Below are 20,535 nucleotides of genomic sequence, written 5' to 3'. Positions count from 1 at the left end.
GGTTGAGGTACCATAGGTCACTGAGGCGGCCTAGATCGAGGCACGGATGGCCGGAATGATGGATGAGCTGGTGCCGAGCGTAGAGGTGGTGGTGATATAGTCTGGGGAAGCTGGTGGTTGATCCTCTAGGCGGTGAGAAGCCGCTATCCCTCATCCTGGTGAAGCAAGTCATTTCCATGTGGCCTGACCTCTTGCAGCAGGCACACCACACATCAGGTAACCTCACAGGGGCAGGTGGAGCCATCAGCCTCGGCGGTGAATCTGCCCGTGGCCTCTTCCCGAGGAATGGTCTGCTCTGAATCTCAGGTCACGGCCTAGGAGCCATCGGTGCTCGCATACGGGACTGCCTGTAGCCGTCCTGCTCGGCCCTCATGGACATGCTCACTAGCTCAGAATAGCTAGGTATGCTAGCGCAGTACATTTTCGAGCGAATATCTGGTTGCAAGCCCTCAGAAAACTACCGCATACGCATCGGCTCATCTGCCAGAATCAACGGGGCGTACCTGCTTAACTCTATAAACCTGTTCTCGTACTCTGCCACTGACATCCCTCCCTGTCGAAGGCGAAGGAACTCACTCTCCTTCTCGCGGCAATAAGTGATGGGATAGTATTTCTTGTGGAAGCGGGTCTCAAAATCTACCCACATCCATACATGTCCAACCGCAACAGTACGGAGGACACTATCCCACCATAAGCTGTCCTCCTTCTCGAACATGAAGGGGACCAACTCCACCTGCTCTGGCTCTGTGCAGTGCAGCGGCTTTAGTATCTTAGAGATGCGGTCAAGCCAATACTCAGCCTCCTCGGGTCTGTGAGTACCCGCAAGGTAGGGGGCCGTAAGCGCTGGAATCGCTCAAAGTGGCCGCTGACACTTGCATTCCTAGCAAGGGGTGTAAATGGAGCAGGCGAAGCCACACCCATGCTCTGGGTGAAAATCCTCGCCATGGTGGCCAAAAACTGCTGCTGCTGCTGCTGCTGTGCCTGCTGCTGCTGCTACTGTACCTGCTGCTGCTGCATTAACAACATCATCTGCTCCAACTTATCAGTAGGGGGAGCCGACTGAGGCACAGATGACATCGAGGAGGACGCACGATTCTGCTCTGAAACCGGTGGCACAATAGGTGTAGGCCCATTGGTAGGGCCAATGGCCGGCTGAGAGTCCGGCATGGTGTCAGTGGGAGACGGGCCCAAACTGGAGTCCGTATGGCTATCGCTTAGGGGAGGTGCCCCGTTAAACAAATCGCCAAGAGTGAGCCGTGCCGTACTCCGTGTGGCCTTAGATGGCATTCCCTATATACAACATAAGGTGCAACCCAGGTCAGATTCAGCATGCCCACAACCTCAACCACGCAGTATTTACACACAGTTTAAAGAAACTTCATGCATTTCATTTACTAAAATTGTCACAATACATGAAATATGACATTACATGAATCATGATGGGAAATGCATATGAGCTATTGTAAATAAAGCTACAAACATTAAAACAACTAACAAACACAACCACACTATTTACCTACGATACTACTAAGATCTTAAACATTAAAACACAAACATCCTAAGACAGCAACAAAATAAACTATTGGGCAACGGCATGGATGACTAGACATCTGAGTCTGGCGATGGAGGAGGGGCGCCCTTATCCTGCAGGTAGCACAGGATAGTTTTCAAGGTGCGGGTCACCTTCTTGAACTTGTGCTTCATAAGGGCCCGGACATCGATAATCTCCTATCGCAAGGCAGCCTGGCCTTCCTCAAGTCGAGCTAAGCGGGCTTCCCTAGCAGCCCGATCAGGGTCATGCCCCACTGCCGTCGCAGGGGAGCTCTCATCCATGTCCTGAGCCTCCACTTCTTCCTCCTGTTCTTCTTCTATCTCCTCTCTGCTTTCCTCTTGGCTATCATACTCATCACTAGCCATCTCGTCCTCACTTTCATCGAGGCGGGCTTGTTGCTGTCATGGCCCAATTTCCATTTGGTTGAGAGTAGTTTCGTTGATGTAATGGGTCGGCACCGACACTTCCGCCCCAAGTCTAAAGCCAAACTCATGTGCAATCTTGCATATGAGTCGGCCGAGTGGGAGCGAATCAGACGCTCTAGTGGAGCGTGCGGTAAGAACTATCTATCGCAGAACATGCGTAGGCACGCACAACTTCTCTCCCTGCCCCACTTGGTACAGGAAATCTACTATCAGACGGGTGCACTCGCTACGGTTGCTCCACCTAGGGTACACGTTATACCTGAAGATGTGGTGGAGCAAGCGGAAGTCATCTGTCATATTAGTTGCTAGGAGACTGTTGGTCGGATTCCATCGAGCCAGTTGTCCACAAAGGAATCACGTGTGGTGATCCCTTTCACGTGCACTCTTCAAAATTTTCTCGCTTGCATGCACTTTGCCAAGCAGCATCTTCATAAGCTGAGCTATCAACCCAGCATCAATTGTAGCCTCCCGATCTTTACCAACGGGGATCTTGAACTGTAAGGGCTCTAACGTAGGCTCCTGAATGTGGGTGTAGAAGGCTCGGACTATGCCCATATTTGCATGGTACTCACCCTCGAACACAGGACCCCACCCAGCCTCAACTAGGTGGTCCATCACCAGATATTGCCCAAAGAGCTTCTTATTCACATGAGCTTCAAAAAGGACCTTGCGACCCTGAAATCTCCCATGAGACATATCCATTAGGAGGATCCTTTCGAGGGGAGTCTGGGGATTAAGCTCCCACTTGGTCCTAATCTCCCGATTGACATTAGCACTAGTAGCGGCGCCTCTAGGCCTCCTTGAACGAGTAGGGCGACTAGGCCCGACCTCATCCGTAGGAGTCCTCTTCTTCCCCATAAGAGAATGAAGCATGAAAATCAAGAAGATGGCCGTCATAAGCTCGAATAAGGCCATGGAAAAAGGAAGAAATTAGGAAAATGGGAAGGTTGAATGGGTTCCCACTGCTTGTTGAAGCACATAATGGTATTTGTGTGTTCAAAATGAGAAGGAATGAAGAAAATAAGAGAGGGATTGTTAGGCTTTGGAATGTTGAGCTACAAAGAGGATTTGTAAGCTCAACAAATGGGAAGAGTAAGAAGATGTAAGGTGGGTTTCGATGTAAAGGGTGGAGGGGTTTGTGTGTTAAAGGAAGATGATGAAATGGGTAGATGAAGGAGAGATTTGAGAGAGATACAAAAGTTTTTGAAGCAAAAGGAGAGCTTGGAGGGGTAGGTTATGAAGGGAAGGTGTGTTAGGAGGGTTTAAAATCAACCCAACATGCATCAGTGGGCTACACAACACCCTAGGGGCGTCGGCCCGAACTGGCTCGCCTGGCCAGGCCCGCTAGCCGGTGAGGCCTCGCGGAACCGGCGAGGTCCTTGCCGGTTTCTGGACATTTCGGCGATGCCTCGCAGGTGAAGCGAGGTCCTCCTGCCCCCTGGACTCTAAAAATATGTGGGACCCACCCTGAGTCCCCCTGAAATTGTTTCATTTGGCCCCAGACTCCGTTTTGAGTCGTTTCAGGTCATTTCGTGTAATTTCTGATGTAACCTCATATTTTCTTGATTGTTGAAGGCTGGGATTGGGTAAATTATAGTGTAAACCCATCGATTGATAGTCTAGGGATGATCCGGGGTCGTCTTAAGCGATCTCAGATGTGTACGAACCCGATCTCAGTGATCGTTTTCGGTAACTTTCGCCAATTGGTGAAACTGGACAACCTAAGCTTGTTTCTATACTTTTCTCGCACCCACCTAAGTCTAAATGTGTCGGCGTACGTTGTATGACCATAACCCAGGTCCGGTTTAATCTAAATCATGCTATGATACCAACTTGTAACGCCCTGAAAATCGGGGGTCGAGTAGAAGTCCAACTCCCGAGTTCCAACACATCACTTATGCAACATATTTAATGATGATTAAATGTTGTTTGTATTAGTGCATAAAATATGAATAAGATTAAGCCAAAACAACAAAACATAATCCAAGGACAGTTGAAATATGGAAGCAGAAGACTGACTCAATATGTATAACTTTACAATTCAGTATAAGTCCCCAAAGTATGTATGCATTGCCAGGTCAATAATTACATGTATTATTTCAAAATACAAAATGTTAAAAATGTAATAGTCCTCTACAAGTATAACCCTGAAGCCCTGTTGATTCAGAACGGTCTACGAGAATCCTCTTGAATACTGTATATATGAGAATGCCACCTCATCATCCTCAAAGTTCGGCTCCGCCTTGCAGGCTACGCCATCATCTGAACCTACAACAGGGTCTGGTTGGTGTTTAAGACACCGTCCCGTAACGTGGGAGTGAGTGATCAACTCAGTGGAACAATAAAGCAAAGGTTAACATGTTATCAATTCAGTCAAGTAGTAATGATAAAGCAATACAATCAAACATCCCTAAGTACTCTGATTAATGCAGGAATGGTATGAATAAATGATGCATGCCCTCGCCTGCACTCCCTCAGCGATCTTCATCTAACGGTCGCGCATGTCAGTCACTTCCTCGTGCTCTCTACACATCGCCAAACAACACATGCAATGTGGTGCATGAATATGATTACCAATTTCTTATTAGTCCTTTTCATACAACAGGATTGGGAAGCTAAGGTACCTCCCTTATATCAATTCCTAAACAATGATCCATTCTAGGGTCGTCAGTCCTAGCAATTCTCATATGATATTGCAGTTCTAGGTCGTTGTAAATGGTTCGTCACCTTATCAGTGCAGGCCTAGAGTGTACTCTTATTGCTACGTAAGGGCTCGTCACCTCTACGCAGTCTTAGCGTACTCTCGAGGTCACTACAAAGGGCTTGTCACCTTATCAGTGTAGGCCGACAGCTCGAATACAGTGTCTCATACCACCGTATTCGGCTCAAGAGGCTGTGTTGCTCACTGGACACTACGGGGAGGCTCGTCACCCCAGCGTAGGCCGATAGCTCGACTACGGTGTCGCATACCACCATGCCCGGCTCATGAGTCTTAGTGGATCGAGGTACCAAGGTTAAAGGGGTTTTCACTGGTGGGTTTGGTACCTTAGATTCAAGTAGTAGCATCCATACATGGTGAACATAGATTGGGTCAATCGGGTTACTTGACAGGCTCGACTAGTATGAGCACACGTTGAGTTGATCGACATGAAGTGCGTAAGCACTCCATGTGGCCTAACCACTGTCGACATCCCAAGTACAGCTCGGATTCATTGCTCATGTCTTATGTGGTGAAATCAACCTCAGCCACCTATTCAACGCCTGTTACCGATTGCCTAGACTATTCCATAGTCCCAAACACATTCAATTATAACAGATAATCATATAAGCTAATGAGAACAGTAATGGGTTAACAATTCCAATCATACCAACATGTGAGCATTTAATGGATTTCAACTTAAACATGAATTCACACATATGCAGTCCCTAAGTAAAACAGACAAAGAATATAAGTTACATGGAAGAAATCGTATACATCGTTAAGGTAGTTGAGAATCTCTTCTCAACGCCCATATAAAGTACGATTTATTACACACTTGTTCATTTAGACATTTCTACAAACACTTAGACTACATATTCCAACATGCATGACGTATGTTGGTGACAACACGTATTAGGGCAAATCCTTTCACAAAGGAATTGTCACGTATACCTCAACCATGTGTCTACAACAGTTAATCATGGCAAAGGCATATCCAAAATCCATACTCATACAAACATTTCGACAAACGTAAGAATACACTATATTCAACATAGTTCATATATATATGTGTAAAGTGCAGGAACAACGTGTCTAAGCATGTGATAACAATTCAAGTTAGTCATAAATCATTAATTGGCATTGAAAGCTTTGAAAACCATAACCTAAAAATTTATAGTCCGCACCTTTCACCAGTAGACTCGTAGCGAACTCAGTTTTAAAGCTAGGTCTTTGTCTACGGCAACACAATAACCTATAACAGGAAATAGGTTAGCTAATTCATCTATTATGCTCATCAGAAACCCTAAGACAAGTTAGGGTTAGGTTTTCTTACCCAAGTACGGAGTCAGAATTACCTGTATAGTGATACAAGAATGGCGGTTGAGTGCGTGGAGTAGCGGGATCGAATCACAGGAAGAATCTCCAACTCTCACTCTCACTTTCTCTCTTTTTCCTTCTCTTTTCTCTCCTCTCTCCCCTAGGGTTTCTCAAATTCGTATGGGCTGAGAGAGAGAGAGGGTGTAAGGTCCTTATATAGGCCCAGGTTTGATGGGAATGGCCCCAGGGCCAAGGTATACTTAGGTTATATCCAAATACAGACTATTTCGGTCCAATGGAGCACTTCTGGTTGCCCATTTTCTACTTGCGATCGAATTTAAGCTCCTTGACCATGGATCTAGGTCAGGCTGAGTTTTTATTCCGATCGGGTTTGCAGATCAGCCGTGGCGGACTAGCTTCTGTTTAACGGTCACGGTCACTCGATCAGGGTCACAAGTACACCGACATGTGTGGGACATTTCTCTTGATTTGAGGGTGTATTTGGGTCAGATTCTGACGGTCTGAATCTTTATATTTGACCTGCAAGCGATACAACTCAGATTACTTAAATTCAGATTTTATTTCTAAATATTTTCATGTTTCTCACACACTTCGCTCCGGGCTCAAGTTGTGCATTTTTAGACACAATTAAGATTTGATTTTTGAGGGGGTTGTCAAGTCCAGTAATGCAGTCATATCCATATGGTTTCGGGGTAATCGGACTTTCGACGTGCGGTCCAGGTCCGATACAGAGTTTCGGTGTGCTCCCGAGGGCAACCCGGTTTAGAGATGGATTCTAGATTTCAGGGTAACGTAGCATCAATAATACTGCATGATTTAGGTCTTGTAGATCATAATTAAAGTGATTAGTGCTAATTTCACAAGTACTCTAGTTTAACACTTGCTAATATTAACCTAATTTCTAAAGGTTTTGGTCTTGGGTGATTTCTGCCTGAGGTGGTACTCGGGTCCTTGTACGGATTTTTCCGAGATGTTACAGATAGTATCATGAATGGATCCATCTGTAGAGGAAATGCTATCGGAGTAGTGGCAGAAGTTGTTGGAGCCTTGGGTTTGGGAACCAAACTAGGGGTTGTATCAAATGCAGACAGGGACAAGAACAGAGAAACCTTATAAATTGATGGCTTCAGTACCCTTTTGGGTCTCCTCTGATAGACGGGATGGGAAGTGGATGCATCCAATACATTACCCTTGGCAATACCAAATGAGTGCACATCGAATTCCCCATGCATGAAGCATTCTTTCTCTTTAATATCATTTTCTTCCCCTCTCTTCAACTCCTCGCCCTCCTCCTCCATCATACGATCTTCCTTCTCCTTATTAAACTCCTCTCTCTCCTTCGTTAACTTTTTCTTCTCTTCAAAAAACAAATCCTTCTCTCTTTTCAATGCTTCTTTCTCTTTCAGTAACGCCTCCCTCTCATCAACCCTCGCTTCTTTCCTTTTCAACTCTTCATTCTCTTTCCTCAATTCTTTCCTCTCCTTCTTCAATTCCTCTCTCTCCCTCTTCAACTCTTCCTTCTCAACCTGGAATTCCTCCATATGAATAATACCCCCCCTCGGTCCCTCTCCCTCCACACCTTTCTCAACATTTTTTCCCTCTTCGTCTGATTCGTCTTCCTCCTCATGATCATTCTCATTAGTCTCTTCCTCATCTTCCTGGGTCTCAGTGAGCTACAAAATGTAACGATGGATATGTAAGAGGAATGATACCTTTACAAAAGCAGAAAAAAATATAGTTCCTTTTTCATAACATCTTACCTGGAAACTTTCACGGACCGAGCGAACTGCATCCATCTCCTATTCTCGTAGGGTCGGTTCTAATTTCATTATTACTGATGTCTGCAAAAGAACAAAGAGTATTGTTAAAAATAAAAGCATATACTTGTTAGAATTAAGCAAAGTAAATGCGAGAGAAATATATTAACTTACAACTTTTTTTTTGAGAAGCATGTATTTTGTTGTACCTCCAACCCTTCCAGCTTTGATATTGAATGAAGTATGGAATTTGATGGGGAACATATGAAACAACACACTCTTGTAGGGTCGGTAGTATCTCTACTGCCCATACCCGTCAGAATGAAATTGTACTGGGTTAAAAATCCATAACTGAATATAGAGGATAAACATATAAAAAAATAAAAGGTATTCTTACTTGTAGAGGAAGGAGACAACCGCATACAGTGTACCGAGGGGCACTTGATGCGACAACGCCAGATTCTATTCCTTGTGACATTATATAGTATCCCAAACTACCCCAAGGATAGCTGTAGAAATCATCTAGCGAGTCCGCTAGGTGAATATAATCCATGTTGCACATGGTTTTCGGTTCGGTTCCCCTGAGAAAGAACTCTACAACTAGGAGTAGGGCAACCTTCACGACATCCTCATGCTTATTGGTATCAACTAATCTATCAAACACGTCCATTAGGTCCTTCTTTAATACTGGATATTGCTTGAAGTATTTGTCTCTTAAAGTACTCATAGGGCAACAATTTTTCGGTACAATAAGATCTCCAGTCTTAAGGCCCGTAATGAGGGCAAAGTCCATCTCGGTAAACTGCACTCGTCACCCCCTGATCGCAAATACTAGATCACCTTTATATCGTTGAAAAAGAAGGTGAAATAGAGCTCCTAAAAATCTAAAGGATGTAATATGTAATAGAAATGAAAAAGGGGATTGGCTAAACAAATTTAGCCGATTATCGTGCTTTTCCAATCCACCCTTCACCTTCTCAAACCACCACTTCAGTGTACACCTAGAGGTTGGGTTGGGGATTGCAGTAGAATATTCATCACCTGCAAAAATGAAATTGAAAAACATATCAAACATAAAATTCACAATATAAACATAGTGTACAAAATCAGAAATAATTGAAAACAATGTAACATTTCATGAATTTGAACAAGGTTCATATGAAATAGAGATAGAAATTGAGTGAGGAAATACCAAAAATTGTGCAATACAAACTATCAAAATAAGCGAGGCAAACATGAAATTGAGTAAGGCAAACTAGATATTCAGCGGGGGACACTAGAAAAATAGTGGGGCAAACTAAAAATTCAGCGGGGCAAACTGCAAAATTGAGTGGGATAAACATGAAATCCAGTGGGGTAAACATGAAATTGAGCAGGGCGAACTGAAAATTCATCGGGACAAACATGAAATTCAGTGGGGGGAAACTTCAATTTGAGCGGGGCAAACTAGAAATTCAGCGAGGCAAACTTGAATTTCAGTGGGGGAAACTTGAATTTGAGCGGGGCAAACTAAAAATTCAGTTGGGCAAACATGAAATTCAGTGGGGGAAACTTAAATTTGAGCGAGGCAAACTAGAAATTCAACGGGGCAAAATAGAAATTCAGTGAGGGAAACATGAAATTGAGTGGGGCAAACTAGAAATTCAGCGAGGTAAACATGAAATTCAGCGGGGGGAAACTTCAATTTGAGCCGGGAAAACTAGAAATTCGGCGGGGCAAACTTGAATTTCAGTGGGGGAAACTTGAATTTGAGCAGGGCAAACTAAAAATTCAGTTGGGCAAACATGAAATTCAGTGGGGGAAACTTGAATTTGAGCGGGGCAAACTAGAAATTCAGCGGGGCAAAATAGAAATTCATCGAGGGAAACATGAAATTGAGTTGGGCAAACTAGAAATTCAGCGAGGCAAACATGAAATTCAGCGGGGCAAACTTGAATTTGAGTGGGGCAAACTAGAAATTCAGCGACGGAAACTTGAATTTGAGCGGGGCAAACTAGAAATTCAGCAGGACAAACTTGAATTTCAGCGGGGCAAATAAGAAATTCAGCAGGGGAAACTTGAATTTGAGCGGGGCAAACTACAAAATCAGCCGGACAAACTAGGAAATCAGCGAGGCAAACATGAAATTGAGCGAGGGAAACATGAAATTCATCGAGGCAAACTAGAAAATCAGCGGTACAAACTTAACAGATAATTTCATGAATTGAGCCCAAAAATCTAAACGTATCCAATGTTCAAATGGACCACACTACATGAAAATTTTGAATTCAACTTCTCATGTTGATCATTTCTTAGGGGCCACAAAAGTTTTGGATCAAGCTTATAATTATGTTTTCTATTAATCTATGTCTATATGATCTTATGAATAGGTTTGATAACAAAGAAACATCACTGTTGGGCCCACTATGGTTTCAACGGTGGAAATCATTATGCCCACTATTTCCCGTGGTATGATCCACTTGATCTTTTGATATGCTTCAATTTGGGGTTAAACTGCTAAAATTAGATGGAAGAACGAATGGACGCTGTGGATATACTACATACATTCAATGTGGGCCCATCTGAGTTTATTTAGTACAAGGGGAGCATACTGACTAACTCAGTACGCAATCCGATTACGCTTGCTATGCCCGACAATGATGTTTTATTTGTAATACATCATGTTCATCGGATTATGTATACACCAAAACCCCATATGTGGGAGGGAACCTAGACATTGAATGGGGCAAACATGAAATTGAACGGGGCAAACATGAAATTCAGCAGGGAAAACATGAAATTAATCAGGGCAAACTTGATTTTCAACGGGGGAAACTTAAAATTCAGCAGGGCAAATCATGAAATTCAACGGGGGAAACATGAAATTCAGCAAGAAAAACTACAAATTGAGCGGGGCAAACATGAAATTCAGCGGGGGAAACCAAAAATTTAGCGGGAAAAACTGAAAAATGAGTGGGGCAAATCTGAAATGCAGTGGGGGAAATATGAAATTCAGCGAGGCAAACTATGAATTCAGCGGGGCAAACTAAAAAAATTAGCAAGGCAACTTAGAAAATCAGCGGGGCAAATATGAAATCGAGTGGGGAAACTAGAAAATCAGTGGGGCAAACATGAAATTGAGCGGGGGAAACATGAAATCAGCGGGGCAAACTCGAAAATCAGCGGGGCAAACTAGAAAATCATTATGCCCACTATTTCCAATCGTATGATCCAGTTGATATTTTGATATGCTTTAATGTGGGGCTCAACCCCTTAAATTAGATGAAAAAATCGATGGACAGCGTAGATATACTATAGGAAACGAATTGGCTACTCCCCCTGCCACCAGCCAATGGCTGGTGTTCGGTGCTCTGTGGGCCCCATCATGATGTACATGTTTCATTCATGCCATCCATCTATTTTTATAGATCATTTTATGATATTATACAAAAAATGAGGTATATCCTGATCTCAATTGGACCACATTATAGGAAACAGTGTTTAATGAACATCGACCATTAAAAACTTTTTGGGGGCCATAAAAGTATTGGATCAAGATGATCTTTGTTTTTAGCCTTCATCTGGGTCTTTATGACCTAATAAACAGATTAGATTTTAGATAAGCAGTACAGTGGGCCTTAGGAGGATTTAAATGATGGATATCCAATCACTATTGTTTTCCTGTAGTGTGGTACATCTAAGATTTATATCCCTCTTATTTTTAAGATAAAGCCCTAAAACGATCTTTCAAAATAGATGAACGGAATGGATGAAATACATACATCATGGTGGGGCCCATACAGCACCGACCACCAGCCACCAGGCTGGAGTTAGGGGGAGTAGCCAATCTATTTCCTATACTACGTACATTCAATGTGGGCCCAACTAAGTTTAAAATATACCCGCGGTGTGTGCTTTCTTCACCAGACCGACCATTTTCAGAAGAAGACAAAATGCTGATAAAGGGGGCCCACAAAATGAGTTTTTTTGGTCTTTCTCATGGAAACGGAGTGAGGAAAGGGGGTGAAAGCAACGACAGTGAAAGCAGAAGTGGAAAGGGAGAGGAAAAGCAAATAGTGGAAAGGGAGAGGAAAAGCCACAACAGTGAAAAGGAGGGGTATTTTCATCCTGAAATTCAGTCTCCACACGTACAGGTCTAAATTCCTAAAGTAAGTTTGTATTGTTACATAAAAACAGCTAGATAAAAGGTGGGGTCCATAGTCCCAAATTTCTCTAAGCTTATTCAACCTGCGAGTAGCTGATTGGCGTCCCGTCCCTTCTCTTGGACGCGGAGTTAAACAGGGAGAGTTGCTACTGAAGTGACGTCACCAAGGTCTGTTGGCCCTATCATAGTGTATGTGTTGTATCCACACCTTGGATAGATCATTGTAGGGAATGTTTCAAATAACAAAGTAGATCCAAGGCTAGGGTGGATCCCACCACATAAAACGGTGGTGAGAGTGACACCCACCGTTGAAACCTTCGGAAGGTCCACCGTGATGTTTTTTTGAGATCCACCTTGTTTATGTGTTAAAGCAGACATGAAAGAAGGGAAAACATAAATATTAGCTTGATAAAAAACTTTTGTGGCCCTTAGAACGTTTTAATGGTGGGTGTCACTCTCCCCACTGTTTTATGTGGTGGATCCTCTCAAGCTTTGGATCCGATTTATTCTTTGGAACATGCATAATACGATCTCTCCAAATGAATGGGTGGTGTGGATACAAAACATACATAATCATGTGGCGTGGATAAAAAATATACATCATGGTGTGTCCCACGGAACTTGGTGACGTAACTTCAGTAACAATTCTCCCAGCTAAACTTGTCAGTAGGTAATCCACGTCTTCTCCGCTTTATCTCCTCTTCCGTCTGTGCGGGTGCGGATTTGGTACTACCCGCCATGTTCCGAGCTCGGGACAGGCGGAGGCTCTAAGGGCCACTGTGATGAATGACTTTCATTGTTCATCCATTTTTCCATATCATTCTAAAATATTGGACCGAAAATAGAACATATTCAAAATTCAAATGAACCACAAGGTGGAGATTAAATTACTACCATTGAAAAATTCTCAAGGACCACGGAAGTTTTAGATTAAGATGATACTTGTTTTTCCATTTCATGTGGGTGTATATAACCATATCAATAGGTTAGATGGAAAATAAACGACCAGGTGGACCCTAATAAGGTTTCAATGGTGAGCGTCCTTAGCATCGCTTCTTCCTGTAGTGTGCTCCACTTAAACCTTGGATGTATCTTATTTTAGGTCTAGTATTTTAAAATGATTTAAAAAAAAATGTTTGGACGGTGTGGATAAAATTTATACATCAAGGTGGCCCCTCAGTGACCCTCGCAGCCTACGCTGTCCCAAGTTCGGGTAGTACCTAAACCGCACTCCGTCCATGCATGGCACGTGGCATAAGGGGCGGTTTGGGAGCGTAGATTTGGAACCCCCTGGATTCGGAACCCCCGAGATTGGAAACCCCTTGGATTGGCAATCCTCAAGGTGTGTTTGGCACCCCGGAGTGTGAATCCACTTTAATTCAAAAATACTTATGCATGATATATTTATGGGAGTTTGAATTTAATTATTAAATCAACTTTAATATCCCTAATTAGTGAGATATATAATTTTGACACTATGGTTGTAATAAGAATACATGCTTTGCCTGAAAATGATGAAATTCCAAGTCTCGGATGGACCACAAGCACAAGGTCATGTTTAAGTGACTAACCAACTATTTTTAATCATTGATTAATATGGACAATGTTTGGACAGTGCTAGACGATGTTTGGACAGTGTTGATTTACATGGACAATGTTTGGACGGTGCTGATCATCATTAGTGGGCCATGCCTAATAGAATGATAGTGTACAGTGACACACATGTTACACCTGTAACTATTGAAATGATTTTAGGTGTAATCCAAGCTCTCACCATGGATTAAAAACCCCCTCAAAGAGGGGATTAGAAACCCCCTGGATTTGAAACATCCAGTTACTTTATGCTACCAAACAGTTAGGGGATTTTCAATCCTCTCCAATCCCCTCCGATCCACGGGGCCAAACGACCCCTAACAGTAGTGTGTACGGTGGATAAGGAAATTGATGTTGTGTTTATGTAACATCTCAGAAAAAAATCCGTACAAAGACCTGAGTACCACCTCAGGCAGAAATCACTAAGGACCAAATCCTTTAGAAATTAGGTGAGAATTATCTAGTGCTGAACCAGATTACCTGTGAAATTAGTATTGATTACTATAAACATGAACTGCAAAACTCAAAATGTGTAGAATCGTTAACGCTGTATTACCCTGAAATCTAGGATCAATCCTTAAACCCAGTTGCTCTCGGGAGCACCTTGAAACTCTGTATCGGACCTGGACCACACGTCAAAAGTCCGATTACTACAAAACTATACGGTTATGACCGCAGTACTAGACTTGACAATCACCTCAGAAGTCAAGTCCTAATAGTGCCCAAAAAGGCACAACTTAAGACCGGAGCGAAGTGTGTGAGAAACGCGAATATCTTTAGAAAGCGAACTAAAACTTAAGTAAATTGAGTCATTCACTTGCAGGCCAAATCTAAGGATTCAGACCATTGGAATCTGACCCAAGTACACCCTCGGATCAGGAAAAATTTTCAACTCATGTCGGTGCACTTGTGGCCTTGATCGAGTACTGGTGACCGTCGAACTGAAAGTGGTCCGCCACGGTCGATTTGTAAATCCGATCGGATCAAAAACTCAGCTTGACCTATATCCAATGTTAGGGAGCTTAAGTCTGACCGCATGCTGAAGGGAGGCCACCAGAAGTGCTCCGTTGGACTGAAACAGACGCCCTTTGGATATAACCTAAGTATACCTTGGCCCTAGGGACATTTCCATCAGTCCTGGGCCTATATAAAGGCTTAAAACCCCCTCTCTCTCACTCCATACGAATTTCTAAACCTCAAGGGAGAGAAAAGAGAAAAAGAGAAGGAAAGAGAGAGAAAGTGAGAGAGAAAGCTGGAGTTTGTTCCTGGGATTCAATCCCCTTACTCCACATTCTTAACCACTCTTCCTGTGTCACTATTCCAGCGTTTCCGATTCCATTCTTAGGTAAGAAAACCTAACCCTAATCTGTTTTAGGGTTTTCAATAGTGTAAATGATGGAATAGCTAACCCATTCCCTGTTATAGGTTGTTGTGGTGTCGTAGACAAAGACTTAGCTTTTAAATTGAGTTCGTTACGAATCTACCGGTGAAAGGTGCGGACTATAAATGTTTAGGTTCTGGTTTTTAAGGCTTTCACTATCAGTTAATGATTTATGACTAACTTGAATGATACCATATGTTTAGATACGATGTTTCCCGCACTTTACACACATATATGAATTATGTTGAATTCAGCGGGCGTATTGTCCATATACTAGGCCTCCTCAGGTACTCACCGACCCGAGGAGGCCTAGTATTGGCTTGATCGCATCTCTAAGATGCTTAAGCCGCTGCACTGCACTGAGGCAGAGCAGGTGGAGTTGGTCACCTTCATGTTTGAGAAGGAGGCCAGCTTATGGTGGGACAGTATTCTCCGCACTGTTACGGTCAGACATGTATGGACATGAGCAGCCTTTAAGACCCACTTCCATGAGAAGTACTATCCCCTCACTTATCACCACAAGGAGAGTGAGTTCCTTAGCCTCCGATAGGGAGGGATGTCAGTGGCAGAGTATGAGAACCGGTTCACGGAGCTGGTTAGGTATGCTCCTCTGATACTTACCGATGAGTTGATGAGGATGCGGTGATTTTCTGAGGGTCTGCAACCCAAGATTTGTTTGAAGATGTGTTGTGCTAGCATACCCACTTATACTGAGCTAGTACACATGTCTTTACGTGCGGAGTAGGATAGAGATAGGTTATCCCGCACTTGCATGCCTATGGTTCCTAAGCCACTACCAGACATGTCGAGCAGGCCATTCCTCAGCAAGAGGCCGCATACAGATTCACTTCCTGGGCTTGCGGCTCCACCGGTTCAGCTGCGACTGGCAGATTTGTGGTGTAGCTATTGCAAGAGGCCGGGCCACATAGAGGTGAATTGTTTCACCAAGATGAGGGATAGTGGGTTCTCACCACCTCAGAGGATCAATCGCCCGATGTCTCAGGCTATTTTCACTCCACCTCTATGGATAACACCTGTACACCCCTCCTTTCGACCGTCGGCACCTTGCTTTAGGCTGCCTCAGCAACTTATGGCACCACAGCCGAATCGTTCATAGCAAGTTCATGTGCACTCACTTTTAGCTGAGGCATCCGAGACGGCAGTTACGGCACCACCAGCTTTTGAGGTCACCGCGCATATGCAAGGTATACCTGTCTTCTTATTGGTGGACACCGAGTCCACTACCTCTATAGTATCATGCGCAGCAGTCAAGCGATTGGGGTTGGAAGCTAGTCCCACGAAGGGAGTGAGACTTCTTGCTGCCATAGGGACTTTTTCAGACATGACCAAGATGTGTAAGGATTGCTCGATAGACTTAGGGAGCAGGACAATTCTCGTCGACTTGATTGTTGCCCCACTATGGCATTATGACGTTATCCTCGGTATGGATTAGCTCACCGACATGAAGGCTGAGATCGATTGCAATACCAGAGTGGTGAAAACTCATGCACCTGAGGGCACGACCTTTACTTCTGTAGTTCAGGTTAGTTTGCTTTGCTGCTTGCATTATTATGCTTCCTTGTTGAAGAATGTTGATGGCCCAATACTTGAAACCACGCCCGTAGTTCGAGATTTTGAGGACGTGTTCAGGGCAATACCTGGACTACCTCCTCGGCACGAGATCAACTTTACTATCGACTTGGCACTCGGTACGACACCCATTTCGTTACTGACGTATCGCATGCCTCCATGTGAGATGGAGGAGTTAAGGAGACAGATTGATAGCTTGTTAGATTTGGGCTTCATATGACCTAGTGTGTCTCCTTGGGGAGCACCTATGTTGTTTGTGAAAAAGAAGGACGGATTACTGCGGTTGTGTATCGATTATCACAGGCTGAACCAAGTGACGGTGAAGAACAAGTATCCTTTGCCCAGGATAGATGATCTGTTCGATTAGTTGAAGGGGGCGCGGTATTTCACGAAGATCGACTTGTAGTCAGGGTACCATTAGTTGCGCGTCAGGGTGAGGATGTGCAGAAGACGGCTTTCAGGACCAGTTTTGGACACTATGAGTTTCTCGTTATGTCGCTTGGCCTTACGAATGCACCGGCTGTATTCATGGACTTGATAAATAGGGTGTTTCGGCCGTTTCTATTCCGATTCGTCATCGTATTTATGCTGACATCTTGATATATTCCAAGAGTTGGGAAGACCACGAGGAACACCTACGAGCAGTCTTTGATACCTCAGGAAGAATCAGTTGTTTGCATAGTATAAGAAGTGTAACTTTTAGAAAGAAGAAGTCAAGTTCCTGGGACATGTGGTGTCCAAGGAAGGGATAGCAGTTGATCTCGCTAAGGTAACCGCGGTTCAAGACCGGGAGCAACCCGGTTTGGTTACTGAGGTGAGGAGCTTTCTTGGTCTAGCAGGGTACTACCATCGATTTATTATGGACTTCTCCAAGATCGCCAGACCGCTATCTCAGTTGACACGGAAGGATTTGAAGTTTGCTTGGAATGAGAAGGTGGAAATAACTTTTCAGGAGCTGAAGGACAAGCTAACGTCCGCCCTTGTGCTAGTATTGCCAGAGCAAAGGGTTAAGTATACTATATATACCGACGTATCTTGCGTTAGTCTGGGTTGTGTCCTTATGCAGAAGGACAAGGTGATTGCTTATGCCTCGAGACAGTTGAGGAAACACGAGGAGAACTACCTTACACACGACCTAGAGTTGGCAGCCATCATCTTTGTACTAAAGCTCTGGAGACATTATCTCTACGGAGAGGAGTTCGAGCTCTTTTGCAACCATAAGAGCCTCAGATACATATTCACTCAGTAGGACCTGAATATGAGGCAGCGCCGATGGATGGAAACCTTGAAGGACTTCAAGTTTGAGGTTTCTACCATCCAGACAAGGCTAACCTTGTGGCTGACGCGTTGAGCCACAAGAAGACCATAAAGTTTGCGGCTCCGCTGATGGTGGCAGAATGGGGTATAGTAGAGTTCGTGTGAGACTTTGAGCAGAAACTCACTGTGGAGGAGCCGTTCGAGAGCGTCGTGCATGTTCATGTGCGGCCACTTACTGATGATAGAATCATTGAGGCCCAGAAAGATGATAGACGATTGTCTGAGCTTCTAGAGTAGGCTAACGACAATGAGGACATCGAGTGGAAAGTTGATATGGATGGAGGCTCACGTTACCGTGGCCGCCTATACGTCTCAAATCTTCATGACTTGAGACAGGAGGTTCTCGAGGCTACACATAGTTCGAAATTGGCAATGCATCCCAGAAGCACGAAAATGTATCGAGATATGAAGAGATCATACTGTTGGGACAATATGAAGGCCGACATAGCAGATTATGTGTCCCGTTGTCTCACATACCAGCAGGTCAAGGCTGAACACCGCCGACCTCCTGGATTGTTTCATTCCATGCCCATAGCTGAATGTAAGTGAGATTTCATCTCTATGGACTTCATCTCTATAGACTTCATCTCAAGGCTACCGAAGACGAGGAAAGGACATGACTTTATTTGGGTGATCGTGGAGCGGTTGACGAAATTAGCCCACTTCCTCCTGATTAAAGTCTCAAACTCTGCAGACAAGTTGGCTAGGTTGTACATCAAGGAGATTGTGCGTCTGCATGGAGTTCCCTTGGAGATTGTGTCGGACCAAGACACGCGATTCACATCTATCTTCTGGACTCGTATCTAGGAAGTGATGGGTGTGAAACTGAAGTTCAGTACTGCATTCCACCCACAGACTGATGGGTAGACGGAACGGATGAATCAGGTGTTAGAAGATATGTTGCGAGCTTGTGTACTTGATTTCAAGAATAGTTGGGATGACTGTCTCCCATATGCAGAGTTTGCTTATAACAACAATTTCTAGGCGAGTATTGGCATGGCTCCTTATGAGGCCTTATATGGGTGTCCTTGTTGAGCACCGCACTGCTGGGCAGAGGTTGGCGAGAAGAGTTTGATTGGCCTAGAGTTAGTTCAAGCGACTTTAGAAAAGATCAACATTATCAGGCGTCGACTTCTGGTAGCACAGAGTAGGCAGAAGAGCTACGCCGATATGAGGCGGCGACCCTTAGAGTTTGAGGTTGAGGGCCATGTATTCCTGAAGGTTTTTTCAATGAAGGGAGTTCTTCAGTTTGGTAAGAAAGGGAAGCTTATACCGAGATTCATTGGCCCATTTTAGATACTTGATCGAGTGGGTGTGGTGGCATACCATCTTGCTCTGCCCACACCACTTGCGGGTATGCATAACGTATTTCATGTATCTATGCTGAAGAAATACGTTCCCAATCCTTCCCACATTATCAGATGGGAGCAGATACAGTAGAGTGAGGATGCTACATATGTATTGCGACTGACGTGGATCCTAGATAGGAAGGAGCAAGTATTGCATAGCAAGGTTATCCCACTTGTGAAGGTACTATGGACGCATCACACTGAGGAAGAGGCTACTTGGGAAACTAAAGCCGAGGTCCATAAGAACTACCCTCAGATTCTCGAGGAGTACGAGAAGGTACTAATTTCAAAAATGAAAGTTTTCTTTAAGGGGGGTAGATTGTAAGTCTCGAAAAAAAATCCGTACAAAGACTCGAGTACCACCTCAGGCAGAAATCACTAAGGACCAAATCTTTTAGAAATTAGACAAGAATTATCTAGTGCTGAACCAGATTACCTATGAAATTAGCATTGATCACTATAAACATGAATTATAAGACTCAAAACGTGTAGAATCGTTAATGCTGCATTACCCTAAAATGTAGGATCAATCCCTAAACCCAGTTGCTCTCGGGAGCACCTTGAAACTCTGTATCAGACCTGGACTGCACGTCAAAAGTCTGATTACTACAAAACTATATGATTATGACCGTAGTACTGGACTTGACAACCACCTCGAAAATCAGGTCCTAATAGTGCCCATAAACGCACAACTTGAGCCCGGAGTGAAGTGTGTGAGAAACACGAATATCTTTAGAAAGTGAATTGAAACTTAAGTAAATTGAGTCATTCACTTTCGAGCTAAATCTAAGGATTCAGACTGTCGGAATTTGACCCAAGTACACCCTCGGATCAGGGAAAATTTCCAACTTATGTCGTTGCACTTGTGGCCCTGATCGAGTACCGGTGACCGTCGAACTGAAACTAGTCTGCCACGGTCGATCTGTAAATCTGATCAGACCAAAAACTCAACTTGACCTAGATCCAATGTCAGGGAGCTTAAGTCCGACAGCATACTAAAGGGAGGCCACCAGAAGTGCTCCGTTGGACGAAAACAGACGCCCTTTGGATATAACTTAAGTATACCTTGGCCTTGGGGCCATTTCCATCAGTCCTGGGCCTATATAAAGGCTTAAAACCCCCTCTCTCTCACTCCATACGAATTTCTAAACCCTAGGGGAGAGAAAAGAGAAAAAGAGAAGGAAAGAGAGAGAAAGTGAGAGAGAAAGCTGGAATTTGTTCCTGGGATTCAATCCCCTTACTCCACACTCTTAACCACTCTTCCCGTGTCGCTATTCCAGCATTTTCGATTCCATTCTTAGGTAAGAAAACCTAACCCTAATCTGTTTTAGGGTTTTTAATAGTGTAAATGATGGAATAGCTAACCCATTCCCTGTTATAGGTTGTTG

The sequence above is a fragment of the Magnolia sinica genome, chromosome 11 (genome assembly GCF_029962835.1).
Source record: "Magnolia sinica isolate HGM2019 chromosome 11, MsV1, whole genome shotgun sequence".
Classification (NCBI taxonomy): domain Eukaryota; kingdom Viridiplantae; phylum Streptophyta; class Magnoliopsida; order Magnoliales; family Magnoliaceae; genus Magnolia; species Magnolia sinica.
This window is presented reverse-complemented; position numbering follows the sequence as displayed.